Source organism: Taudactylus pleione, unplaced genomic scaffold (assembly GCF_031769625.1).
Source record: "Taudactylus pleione unplaced genomic scaffold, aTauple2 ptg000095l, whole genome shotgun sequence".
NCBI lineage: Eukaryota > Metazoa > Chordata > Amphibia > Anura > Myobatrachidae > Taudactylus > Taudactylus pleione.
Window position 1 is genome coordinate 5,868,505 of NW_028284497.1, and position 14,456 is coordinate 5,882,960.

Sequence of the window (14,456 nt, forward strand, 5' to 3'; positions counted from 1 at the left end):
TTATCGTCCATTTTTAACACAAAAAAGATGAACGATGACGACGACGCGCGTTCCCGCGGGTCGTTCGTCATCCTCGTTCATCGGGCTGACATGCAGGCCAACCTGACGACCTCGTCAGGTTGCTGCATGTCAGGGAATGGGTGAGAGAGCCCGGCGCTGAACGATATCGCTAATGATATTGTTCAGCGGCTGTGCTCAATGTCATGAACGACATTGAGCACAGCCTGCCGGGGACACACTAGACGATATCGCTCAGGGAGCATATCGTCTAGTGTGTATGCACCCTAAGTGTTCCGATCTGATATTTTTCTTAAAATATTAACTGTTAGGATATTACGATGTGCCTGTGTAGGTACTCATTAGTTTAAGTATTGTACTCTAGATTCCTACTTTTTGAATATATTTACAACTTTAGCACTCTTGCGCTGTTTACAGCGTTTGCACATGAGACGTATGTTTCTATGCTTGTTTTTATTCGGTGATGGGTCATGTCACTATAGTAACTAAGATACCGTGCAGTGGGAGTTGTGTTTCAGAGAGGCTTTCCCTCTGATGATGTCATCGCCTGTGGACAGCCAAGGTGGTTTCCATGGTTACCGCTATGCCGCACAGGGATCACACGCGTCCTTTGTAGGATCGTGTGTAGATGACGTCCACTCCTTCCGGCGGCTGCAACGGATGATTAAATCACCTGGGTGAGTTAGGTATGTACGTGTTTGTCTTTTGTGTAAGCTTTATCCCTGAGGAAAATCTCCAATAAAAGGAGATGGAAACGTTGGAGTAACCAGTCAGTCTCTGTACTCTTATACCTCTTTTCCACCAAAAACCCAGGTCCGACCTGGGTTTTTGGACATGGTTCCAACCCTGGTCAGACCCATTTACACTGCACCTTCAATCTGGGTAAAGGCCCCCATACATCAGAGATGGATTGCAGCAATCGTGCAATTTGCAATCGATTGTGTATAAAAATCTGCAATGTATGGGCTTCACAGATCGCAGATTGCAAACAAAAACTGATTGGAATTGTTTAATCAGATTGTCCAACATGTTGGATTTCACAGATCGATTGGGGCTGTAGATTGCTAGTGTATGGACATGATCAGCAGATTTGTAGACCGTTTCTAGCAAAATGATGGGCCTTTCAAGATTGGCAGATCTGTGTTTGCTGCAATCGATCTGCAAATCACTGAAAAAGATCTGTAGTGTATGGGCACAGATTGCTAGATTGGGAAATCCTAAAATCGGGCAATAAATCTTCAAATTGTTCAATTGTGGTTTTCAGATTGCTGATGTATGGGGGCCTTTACTCCCAGGTCAGCCCTGTTCACACTGAACTCACGTCTGCCCTGCTAAACCTATGATGTCATAAAAAGTATGAGGTGAATGCTCCACAACCACCAATCAGCTCATTTTAGGTATGAGTAAGGTTGGATAACCTGGGTTGCATCGTTTACACTGCACCATTACCTGGGTCCAACCCTGGTAGCTACCTGGGTTGGATTGCTGGGTCACTTGACCTGGGTTATTTTTCAGGGACCCTTTTATACTGAGCTGCGACCCGGGTAGACCCAGCAAAAACCCAGGTTTTTGCTCTGGTGTAAAAGGGGTATTATTTGGAGTCCTTTGAGTGCTGCCATTTCCACTTCATTGTGTGTGTATATATATATATATATATATATATATATATATATATATATATACAGCGTATAAAGAAAGTGGTGCAGCACTCCAGGCGTCTTAGAAATGAAGAACTCTTATGCAGCATATGTGAAAAAGGCAACGTTTCAATGCCGTTTATTGTGGCATTTTCGTCAGGCTAAAGACAAACAATTACATCTTACCTTAAATAACCCCGTGAAGTGAACGCCGGAAACGGGACCACACGCCCGTTCAATCGGCGCACAAAGGATGACGTCATCAACAGATGCGTCATCAAAGTGCTACCATCACCATAGATACAAAAAAACAAAAATAAACCAACACAACAAAAAATATGGGTAATAGGAACAAAGCGCATGTATATAGATAGAATAGATGATCATGTCAGGGACATAAAGCCATGGAACAATATTATATATGGCCAATAATTATAAAGTAAACAACAATATAAAAAGCGATTGCAATATAAAGATCAATTAGATTAATAATAACTAACACAAAGATAATAGGTGCAAAGAATTATAGAAAATTACTGAGTCCTAATTGCTCATTAAGTCCCTTGGGAACAAGAGTACCCAGGCGAAAGATCCAGCGAGTTTCTAGTTGAAGCAGCTTAAGCGACCTATTACCGCCGCGGACAGATAATGGAACCTGGTCAATCATCCTATATTTCAAAGTGGTAAGGGGGTGATGAGCCTGGCAGAAATGACGTGCAACAGGCTGGTCGCTATTGCCACTGAGAGATGCTCTGATGGATGACCTGTGAGCTGCCATACGTTCTTTGAACATACGTTCTGTTTTCCCAATATATGACAGCCCACAGGGACAAAGCAGTTGATAGATAACAAATTTAGAACAACAAGTCAATCGCTGGCGTATAAATAATGTACGTCCCGAATGGGGATGTTGAAAAGTGTCACCCGGAATCATGTATTGACAGGTGGTACAAGTGCATTTAATGCATCCTTTCTTTGACGTTAGAAAAGTTGTTTTGTTACTAGGTATGCGTGTAATATCAGATTTAACTAATATATCACGAAGATTCCTACCTCTAGTATAGCAGGGCATCAAAGTTGAATCACTTAATCCCAAATCAGGATCGGTTTTTATAATCGGCCATAGGTTCTTGGATATACTATTAATTCCTGAACTAGCAGGATTAAATTGACATACCCAAGGGATCCTGGATGCATTGCCTGTCTTACGATTATATTGCAATAAAGTATTGCGATCTAATTGTAATACTTTTTGTTTAGTTTGTTCCAAAAAACTAGAATGATATCCTCTTTGCTTAAATTTTTCTATCATGGTATCCATTTGTCTTTCTGCTATAATAGGATCAGATGTAATTCTCTTAATCCTTAGTAGTTGGGAATAGGGAAGGCCACGTTTTAATGGTTTAGGATGAAAGCTACTATATTGCAATAAGTTGTTCCTGTCAGTGGGTTTAGAGTACAATGCTGTGTTAATTCTACCCTCAGTTAGTGAAATTTCAACATCCAGAAAGTTAATTGAAACATTACTCATGGTATACGTTAATTTGATAGGATGAGATTTAATATTATGTTGATCGATGATCCCAATAAGGTTATCTTTAGAACCTCTCCAGAACAATAAGATATCGTCGATATAACGATAGTAAAGGGCGATATTAGCTGCAATATGGGCATCTGTAAAGAAAATATCCTGTTCTACTTCGAACATGAATATATTAGAGTAGGCGGGGGCCACACTAGAACCCATGGCACATCCCCTGCCCTGGAGGAAAAAACGACCATCATAATAGAAAAAGTTTTTTGTTAATACCATCCGCAGTAATTCTAGAACAAGTTTCAAATCTGGACCATGGTAATCTGGATGACCCGCAAGATATTTGCCGGCAGCCGCCACGCCCATATCATGAGGGATCACCGTGTAAAGACTTTGAACATCAATACAACACATCAGAATATCATCACTAAATGTAGGCAAATTATTAAGTTTGATCAATAAACTCGTGGTATCAAGTAGAAATCTGGGGTGTGACTGAATACAAGGCTGTAAGATAGAATCCAAAAAGAGAGCCACAGGTTGAAATAAAGAATTTTTTGCCGATATAATCGGGCGGCCCGGAGGTTTCACAAGTGACTTGTGTATTTTAGGAATTATGTACAACAATGGTACGACAGGACCTATCGGAATCAGGGCATCTCTAATTTTACTTGATATCAAACCGCCTTGTACTGCACCATCCAAGAGATCAAACAGTTCTTTTTTAAAAGAAAAAGTCGGATCCCGCGGTAATTGACTGTAAGTATCAAGATCCAACAGCTGGCGATCAATCTCATCCTTGTAGTCTTGGAAATTAAGGATAACCAGGGCACCCCCTTTATCCGCGGGTCTAAAAATCAAGTCTTTATTGGACGCTAAAGACTGTAATGCTTTTCTCTCGTGAATAGACAAATTACTCCTTAATGTTGGTTGTTGTGAGGCATAGATATTAGTCTGATTTTCAAGTAATCTCATGAAAGTACGGATAGAGGCATTATGTGACTGTGGCTCAAAGGTAGATTTAGGGAGGAGTTTAGAGACTTGTGCGGGCACCTCATGTAAAGCTGATGGCATCGGAGGATTTTTGAAAAAATATTCCTTTAACTTCAACTGTCGATGTAATCGGAATTTTTCAATTTCCCACTGTAAAGGATTTTGCCGATAGGTGGGTACAAATGACAGTCCTTTAGTTAGTAACTGTTCCTCATAGGTGTTTAATTTGTAGTCCGATAAATTGACTATTAAGGTCTCCGACCCCTGGGCGGTCTGCCCACTCGATTTCTGCCTCTGCCATTGCCGCCCCCGTCTAGTGTACGGGCGCCTCCGCCTCCCCCTGCACCACCTGTCCTGGTAGTAACCCCTAAAGGGCGATTATCAACAGGATTAATATGCATACTATCCGATTCACTCGCTGTAGATGTATAGCTGTTTGATGAATCAGGATCTCTCTCTATACGATGTTTACGACGAAAAAATGTTTTTTTGACACCAAAGTTACCTGGTCTATCGGTCCATCGATAGACATTATGGTTCTCGTAATCTAAATCTACCTTTGTTCTTTTATCAGATTTAAATTTGATTAGGTCACGCTTATAAATATTTATTTGCCCATTCAATTTTTCGTACCAATTCTGAGTTGTATCAGCCTCAATGATGGATTTATGTATAGATTCAAAATCAGCAATTTTTGTTTTAAGACAGTTCATTTCTTTGGTAGATTGTTCAATAATTAATAACATGAGATCCATGGAACATTTGTTAAGGATTCCCACCCATTTTTTACAAAAGGTGGGATCATTGCGCCCTATCGTGGGTGAGTTTCTTACTCGAAGCCCTCGAGGAATCTTCTTAGCGCGATGGTAATCACTGAGGGATATACAGTGGTAATAGTAGTCAATTTCCTTACGTTTAAGTTTTAACAATGTCCTATATAGATCATCTACCGGTGTTGATTCAACTTGTTCAGCCAGAATCTCTTTATAAAGGATATCATCAGCTTCAGAGTAACTGTGTACATCTCCTATGGTATACGTCATAAATGAATAACCACTAGCCTCATTCAAACCAGTTTCATCTGTCATGTCTTAATTTTATAAATATATGTAGTAGATCAAGAGAAAAAGCAAATAAATTGAATGATGTCAATAGATGGTATCAAAATTGATCGATATTATATCCAAAAAATGCCAAATAGATATATATCAACAAGAAAAAGAAAAATTCAAACAGTCCCATTCATATGATCAACGTATGATTAAAAACTCAATTATTGCACATAGTCCCAAAAAAATGTATATTAAAATAAAATTCAATACATGTATTTAATGAGCAGGGGATTCAGTATAAACCCTCCTGCATAGATAGGTGACGATATAAGTCCACTTCGTTGAGAATCCAAATAATATATAGCAGGGAGCCTTGACAGAGTTAGCATATGAATGCTATATATGTAACTCACATAAATATACAGCGGAAGGTCCGGCTCTCCCTTATGACATACAGCAGCGTCGGGTGCCCGCACAAGGTAAGATACACAGCGTATAAAGAAAGTGGTGCAGCACTCCAGGCGTCTTAGAAATGAAGAACTCTTATGCAGCATATGTGAAAAAGGCAACGTTTCAATATATATAGTGGCAAACAAGGTAGTACTGATTGAATGTCCATGTATTGCTGAACCAGCTTGCTGTAATTTATTATAAGGGATGCCAGGATTGTCAGGATAGTACATTCAGCATCAGCATTGGTTCCAACATCACACCAGCAAAGTGTTCCAGCAACCCTGTCATTGACTAGACACTGTTGTTCCTCTCTAGTCCCTGGGCAACTCGCCCTGCCCCCAACAAAAGACCAGCTTCCTCCCAAGCTCTAACTAACTAAACAATCACACCTATGTGATCCACCTGTGTAGCTGTGTTCTGTGTGCAGGAATATGTGTCTTTAGCATAAATCTGCAGACTCCCACTGAAAGTATTAAGGGGCACATCCACTAGACGATCTACTCCCATGGCCAATCTCTAAACGATTTTCCCTTGATTTTTTCCCTTGAAATTTTATCTTTCAGTCTGAACGATATGCAAACGATCTTTAATAGATCAAGTGAAATTGACCTGCATATTCAGTCGACTGACGAGACGATTAAACGACCAGCGGGAGCGCACATCGTTGATCGTTAACGACCAAACACTGCACTATTTATAAACGATTTTTAAACGATTGAACGATAACGACGTCGTTATCATTCAATCGGCTGCTAAAATCGTGTAGTGGATGCCCCCCTCTTTCATTAGAGACTATGGGGCCTATTCATCAAAACTAAAATAACGTTTTTAAGGACATTTTCCTTAATTAACGTTATTTTAGTATTCATGAACACACTTAGCACAGGAGATATCACTGATATCTCCTTGCTACGTCCCCCTGCGTTCATTTCCACACTCCCCATACATTAGTATGGGGATATTCAAATTAGGCTATTCATCAAATTCAGAAAATTATGTATTTTCGGAATTTGATGGAGTTACTATTCGCCACTGTGAGGTGGCGAATAGCAGGTGACACCTGCTTCCAGCTGGTGAGGTCCCCCGGTGTCTTCCTCCGGCGCCCTGGTCCGCCCTCTGGCTCCTGGGGGCTGTGCTGTCACGTGTTCTCCCAGCAGAACACAAAGTTTAGAAGAAAAAAAGTTTTTTTTTTTCTAAACTACTGTGGGCTGCTGGGAGAACACGTGACAGCACAGCCCCCAGGAGCCAGAGGTGCTGCAGCGGGCAGGTAAGTGCGGGGACTGGGGGGAGGTGAGCAGGGGGGGGGGCGGTTTGGGGGGGACACAAACTTACCGCCGCTGTAGGCAGTGCTGGGCATGCGCTGGCTTTACGAATGTAACAGCGCATGCGCAGAATGGATTCCAGCTGCAGTAAGGTAGTGTATATAGAGATAACTATCTATTTCCCGAAAAGCTGTCATCGCAAAAATGACAGCTTTTCGGAATAGATAGTTAGGGAGAGGAGGAATGATGAATTCCTCCTGTAATTAGGTAGAACTCCATGCAAGTTCTAAACCTAATTACCTCCAGAGAGTTTTAAGGTATGATGAATAGACCCCTATGGGGTCTATTCATCATTCTACCTAATTACCGGAGGAATTCATTATTCCTCCTCCCTATAACTATCTATTCTGAAAAGTTGTCATTTTTGCGATGACAGCTTTTCGGGAAATAGATACTTTACCATCTCTGCTCTAACTTACCGCAGCTGGAATCCGTGCTGCGCATGCGCTGTTACACTGTAATTCTGTCCGCCCCAACCCCCCCCCCCCCCTCTGCTCACCTCTCCCCAGTGCCCCACTTATCTGGCCACTGCAGCCGCCTCAGGCTCTGTCTGCTGTGCTGACACAGACGCTCATTCAGACCCGCTCACAAGCGCTATGCGTTTGCAAGCGGGTCGATGGTGAGGGCCTGCGCACATGCAGCGCTTGCAGTGCGCGTACGCAAGCCCCGGAGCGAGTGACAAATTCACTCGCTCCGGGGCTCGCTACAAATGGGGCGGCTGTCGATGTTGATCGACAGCTCGCCCCGTTTTGTAGGCGGGGTGGGGGGGTGGCCGGACAAACGGAGGCGTTCCTGAAGGAACGCCTGGCGTTTGTAGGCGGCCCTACTGACATCACCAGTGATGTCAGTAGGGAGCTTCCTACTCTGTTAGAGCAGGAAGCTACCTGGGGCTTGCGGTAGACGAGACCCTACCTCAAGGGTCTCGTCGCAAGCCCGATGGTCGCGATGGTCTCGACTATCACCTGGTCACTCGCTAAAGCTGTGGGTGGTAACCCACAGCTTAGTGAGCAGCCAGGAGACCAGCTTTCAAAACAAAAGTGGCCGCCCTCATTCAGAGCGAGCGCTCGCTTTTTGCGAGTGGCTCTGAATGTGGGCCACTGTGTTCTCCCGACAGAGCACAGTGAAGTTTAGGAGAAACACGTTCGCACGCAGTTGGTCGATGTTTGTGCGATTACAGTGAACATGCAGTTCAATAGCATAGAGATTGACATGAAGTGACCATTTAGAGGTGGAGAGGTGGGGTGGGCAGGCGTGTCTGTGCATTTTAACGTAGTTTTCAGGGGTGTACATAATTAAGCCCCTGCGATTGTAAATGCTGGCAGAGGTCTAGATGGTGACAGGAAACTTAGCAGTTTGTGACGTAGGGTCAGGTCAACCACAACTGTACGAATGGTTCAGATGTTACTCGATGTTACCAATGTTTTTGCTGACTTGCGGACGCATGTCATGGGAAGTGGGTGGCTTTATATAGTGATGGGCATCTTGGTATAGTGCTGCGGTTGCCACGCGATTGCATTCATTAGCATATTTTCGCAGCTAGCGGGTGCATGCAAACACAGCAATACGATCTGTGCTGAATCAGGCCCTAAGTTCTCTACCAGTTCATCTATCCGTAGCATAGGATATGTATTAAATTGGGAGACCTTATTTAAATGTCTAAAGTCATTGCAAGAGCGTATAGTCCCATTGGGTTTCGGGACTTCCATAATAGGTCTACACTACCCTCCACAACACTTAGTTGATACTTCCAGGAATAGGAGAAAATACGTCTTTATTCCGAGTTACCATTTCTACCGCCTGTTGCCTTCAAGGAGGTGTCAAGGAGGACTTAATGGGTACCTCACAATCTTCTGCTTAATGGCTAGCATGAAACACAGGACCTTCCTTGTGCCAAGACTTTAGTAGATTGACATGATAATTTTGTTCTTCCTGCCTTTTATCCTGCTGGCAGACTATAATTCACTGGCCCCACCACTGCTATGACCTCGTATGGTCCCTGCCAGTGTGCAAAGAGTTGACTTGACTGAGTGGGAACAAGTAGTAACACCTTATTTCCTGAGTTGAAAAATCAGATTACTGTCAGACTGTCAATGCTTTTTCAGATGCTCCTGGGCCTCCTCTAAGTGTTATTTCACCATAGGACCTGTTTGCCTCATCCTCTTATATAATTATTGTCACGGCGCCGCCGAATCCAGGTCTCTCTTACCTGGTCCGGCGACGCTGGAGTCCTGGCTGGCGTGGGACAGCGGGCGAGGGATCCCAGGCACCCGCTGTCAGCTGTCCCTCTCCTTCCCCGGCAGCTGTGTACAGGCGGCCGCAGCTTCCTTAGGAGCGCGCGCCACTCTGCTAAAGATTTATAGTGACAGGCACTCAAAATAGGAAGCGCTGATTGGGGCTAGTCTGAATTCTGACCTATAAAAGGAAGTTCCTGGGAGCACTCCAGTGCCAGAGTATAGGCTCCATTACCATACTCCAACGTTCCTGTGTATATCCTGACTATTGGTTCTGACCTTGGCCTGATCGTGGCTCCGATTCTGCCTGATCCCTGGTTCCGTGTTTGATATCTGGTTCTGACCTCGGCTATTCCCTGTGACCCGTTTACGTCTGCTCCTTGGTACCGTCTTATCTGTTTGGTTCTGACCCGGCTAGTCTACTACACTACAAGTTTCCTGCACTCTACTAGTCACCAGCACCTGTATAGGGAAACCTAACCTGAGGGCTGTGACTTGTGTGTCAGACGCAGCTAAGTCCATACCTTCTTGCAAGGGTCACCGGTGAGTACCCCGCCAGCACATTAGACTCCGCGCCTCAGGAATATGTCTAGTCAATTCCCTGAATACGGGTTGCATTCACTATCCGTCTGAGAGTTTGCGACAGAATACTCTGGCCCAAAAACATGGAAGCTGCTGGTAACCCGTTGCCCCGATACTTGCTTGAGAATTTCAATTTGGCCTAGGAGGATGAAGTAAAGGAAGACAAACCAATTTTAAATCCTGGGTGCTTTGCTGCAGTCACTAAGGTCAAGATCCCGCCAGGGAAAACATTTGTAGCACCCGAACTCTGGTCTAAGGCCCTGATTCAGAGCCGGACGCTCTGACCAGAGCGCTCGCTCTGAATCAGGGCCCACCTCCATTAATATGGAGCGTCCTCCTGGATGCTCGTATAGCTGTGGGTCACCACCCACAGCATATACGAGCGTGCAGAATGATGGTCGCGATGGTCTTGACTATCGCGACCATCGAAACTGCGAGCAAAAGCCTGCGGTTGGGTTTTTCAACCGCAAGGCCAGGAGTGATTTTGGCTCTATCAGAGCCAAAATCACTCCCACTGACATCACTAGTGATGTCAGTGGGGCCGGCTTCAGACGGTAGGCGTTCCCTTGGGAGCGCCTACGTCTGGCAGGCACGCCCCCGGCACGCCCACCAAAGGGGGCGTGCTGTCAGTCACCATCGACAGCACGCCCCCTTTGATGAGACACTCCGAGCGAAGGAAAGTCCTTCGCTCGTCGTGTCTCGCGCATGCGCACGACGGAGCTCCCTCGACACACCATCAGTTGCACCCTCGATCATCAGAGCAATGCTATGGTTGCTCAGAATGTCCCTCAGAGGTAAGCCGCCGAAGCCATTGTAACTGATGACCTGAATCGCAGCTGCGATCACGCACGCAGTTCAACTGCAATAGTGGGCCTAATACGCATGCAGTTGGGCGATTGTTGCATTCTGCGCATGTGTGTGTATGCATTGCAGTGCGCGTTGCCGAACTACGCAGACCCATAGCAGAGTGATTGACAGAAGTGTTTTTTGTGGAGGGTGACGAGGGAGTGGTCGGGCGAACGCAGGCGTTATCCACCTCGATGGCCTACGCACCCTTCGGTCTCACGGTCTCATAGCGTGCGTGGCTGTTAGCAATTTTTTAGTAAGGTCGAAGGCATTGCGATCGCAATGGATTAGCATACTATCGCAGCTGAACTGCATGCGTAATCGCAGCTGCTGAATCAGGCCCAGTATGCTAATCCATTGCGATCGCAATGTCCTCGCAGCATAACACAAGGATGCCCACTTACTTACCACACATCCATAATGTTTAGCAAGACTGCAAAACCATCGGTACAATGGAGTACCATCGCAGCCTCACGCACACTTGCACAAGGTCTGACCTTACTCAGAAATTGCTAACAACCACGCACACTATGAGACCTCAGACTGCGTAGGCCATCGCAGTGGATAATTTTTGCACGCTCCTGCAATTGCGTTAAAACGCCTGCATTTGCCCAACCACTCCTTCACCACCCACAAATGGCACTTCCTGTCAATCACTCTGCGATGAGTCTGCGATCGCAGTCACGATTGCAATAGCTAGTTAGCGCACGTGCACTGCGATGCATGCGCAGAATGCAACAATCGCCGATTACGTGCGTATTAGCAACGGCGATCCAAGCTGAATCAGGCCTTGAGTACACAAACACAGTTGCAGGCTGAAATGTGCCTCCAAAACAGTCGCAACATGCCTGTGTTTGAATCGCCACCCCCTTTACCTCCCACAAACGCTTACTGACTGTAAATCACTCTCAAATCCTCACTGCGACCACCATCGGTAATCCATCGGGATGGATGCGCAGTGCAATAATAATTGCTCAATTCCGCAAACATCGGCATTGTGCCCACCCAGAATCTCTTAGGAATGTTTACTGCATATTTGCCTATTCTACTGGAATGGCTGGGAGGTTCCTGAAAATTAAGTAGCACTCGAGGCCGCTCGAAGGAGTGAGTAAGTCTTCTGGGGGACTCAGAACGAATTTGGACGCAGAGATAGATAATTTCGGTAGGCAAGCCTGGTAGGTAACGGGGTTTGCTAGCCATGCGCAGGAGTGTTATGGTCAGCGACTGCGTCTACTTCCCACAGTTGCACTGATTTTGGCGCCAACGTTCAGAGGGATATTTTGCGCCTCCATATGACTGGTGCAATGTTCGATTGTGCGAAAATGTGCGACCGATGGTTCGTCTTTTTACGTAGTGATGGATTAGCAAAGCCGCCAGTGGAAGCCCATTAGCTGCGGTATTAGTATAAAGTCGCGCTGTGGAAAAAAAACGCAGTCATGGCTGCATTAGCGTTCACCTCTGAATCAGGCCCTAATGTGGTAAATACTGCCTTTGTGTACCTGGGTTATTGTCTAATTTTCTGTGAGACATGTTTATTGTTTAGCACCTTAGTATGTATTGTATGAATCAAATGTGTTAGTGAACCAGATAAAGGCAGACACACAACACCCGGAACGTGCTGACTATACAGGAAATAAAGCTGACACACAAGTTTCTTTGAAACTAGTTTGGGCCATGCCTCATGTCTGACTGCACAGGAATCTACATGATCATAGCTGCCCTGGCACTAAACTGAACAGATTAAAAGACCACCACCCCAAAATAAATTGACTGTTTGTAGACTTTACTCACCGAGTAACTGTCTGATACACACACAGCAGGCACAGGGAAGTTGACTTCTCACAGTGATGTAATCATCTGCCCTCCCCAATGGGAGTGACTGGAGAAGGAACGTGCTCCTGCAGTGGTGTGTACTCTGTGCTTTGTCACTATGAAATATCAGCCAGGTGCGTTCCCTAGTGTCTGCTCTCATATCTAACTGTGACTTCTACTATATTTAAGTGAGATGTAAAGGTATGTATAGGGGCCTGATTCAGCAAGGATCGTTATTCTGCTAATACGCATGCAATGCATACGCACACTTGCACAAGCCCTGACCTCGCTCAGAAATTGCTAACAGCCACGCACGTTATGAGACCTCAGGCTGCGTAGGCTGTAGCAGTGGATAATATATGCATGCCCCTGAGACGCCATTGAAACGCGCTGGCACGCCTGCATTCGCCTGGCCACCCCTCCGTCACACCCCTAAACGGCACCTCCTGTCAACCACTCTGCGATGGGTCTGCGTAGCCTCTGCGATCGCAGTCCCGATAGCAATTGCTAGTTCGCACACACGCACTGTGACGCATGCGCAGAAATCAACAATCGGCCAATTGCGTGCATATTAGCAACTGCGGTCCTTGCTGAATCAGGCCCTATGGCTCAAATGCTTTGCCCATTTCTGTGTTGTACTTGCTTTGTTACTGCAGTTTTATAGCTCATGTCTTCAGCTACTAGAATAAAATGACTCAGTGAGCGGACTCTGTGCCCACGGAAGAATAAAATCTGAGGGATGCAGAATGTTATTTTTTCTGATACCAGGGTAGTATGGAATTAAACATTTTTGAATTATGTTTTTAGCATACTTGTTTTATTTTAATTCTGTATTTTTTATGTTCCTTTGACTATGGTCTTTGCTTTTTTTTGTTATGTTGACCATTTTCATGTCGACCTTTTGACTGTCGACCTTCTTCCATGTTGACCTGTAGTGTGTTGACTTTTTGTCATACTTACCTACCCTCCCGATTTGGTCGGGAGCCTCCCGAAAATCGGGTGCCGCTCCCGGCCCCCCGGAAAGGTAGGTAAGTCTCCCGGTCCCCGGTGATCCATCTGGCTCGCCGCCGCTCCCCCCCTCGAATACAGTATTATCCCCGTCAGCGGGGGGGCCCGATGACGCGATTCGCGTCATCATGGCCCCGCCCCCTGCTTCACACTGCCATTTATCTTGGCATTGTGAAGAGGGGGCGGGGCCGCGATGACGCGATCGCATTGTCACGCCCATGCCCCGCCCCCATTGACTAGCCATAGTCCGGGTCACGCCCCCTTCTGATGGGACACGCCCCCCTGCTGAGGATGTCCGACAGCTCCCTCCCGGAAGGAGGGAGCTACAAGTCGGCAACTTTGCTTTTTGTCCCTGTCAACATATTCCCTGTCTAACATCTGGTGTCTATCTATTCTAGACATTGTTGATCTTTTAACTGTCTATCTTTTATACTACACCCGATTGAGTGGTACAGTACCTAGAGGGTGGCACATATGGCACCCTGGGCACAAGCAATACCTACAACTTCTCAACTTAACACCCCACCCCTCCATTTTAGTTACTGCAGAAAAAGACAATACACAATACGCCTGGTGGTGATATTAAAAATAATCCCCACACCTGTCCCAAATTAGCCCATTCCCAGCCATATCAAGCTGTCAATATTTAGTCATATAATGGTGAGTTTGACTACACAATCCTTCTGCTTTAGTTTGACAGAAGCCTCACATGACTACTGCTGTTACTTCCATTATCTGATTCTCAGCCTGGGCTTGGTAAAAAGGTGCACGCCATGTCAATGCTGCACGCAAGTGAACGATGTCTTCAGTCTGCGCATGGGTCAGAGGGCCTGATTCAGACCCACTCGCAAGCGCACAGCTCTAGCAAGCGGGTCGATGGTCCCCCACTGCGCATGCGCCACCTCCAGCGTGCGCATGCATGAGACCTGTCCTGCAACTGCAGCTCAGTCGCTACGGGTCTCGCTACA

The 14,456-nt window shown here is 45.7% G+C and overlaps 1 protein-coding gene across 3 annotated transcripts in view; it reads right to left on the reverse strand.

The window, feature by feature from the left end:
* Window positions 1-12,560, reverse strand: part of LOC148526534 (receptor-interacting serine/threonine-protein kinase 2-like) — a 72,800-nt gene extending 60,240 nt beyond the window's left edge. Inside the window, exons 1-2 of one of the 3 annotated variants that reach the window (XM_088469934.1) lie at window positions 12,460-12,560; window positions 9,765-9,961 (exon numbers count right to left, since the gene is read on the reverse strand). The gene's annotated coding sequence lies outside the window, so the exon portion shown is untranslated. Of the gene's footprint in view, window positions 1-5,647; window positions 6,010-9,764; window positions 9,962-12,459 lie in introns of those variants that run through there. The other 2 variants (XM_088469933.1, XM_088469935.1) reach the window with 2 other exon arrangements.
* Between the last annotated feature and the right edge of the window lie 1,896 nt (window positions 12,561-14,456).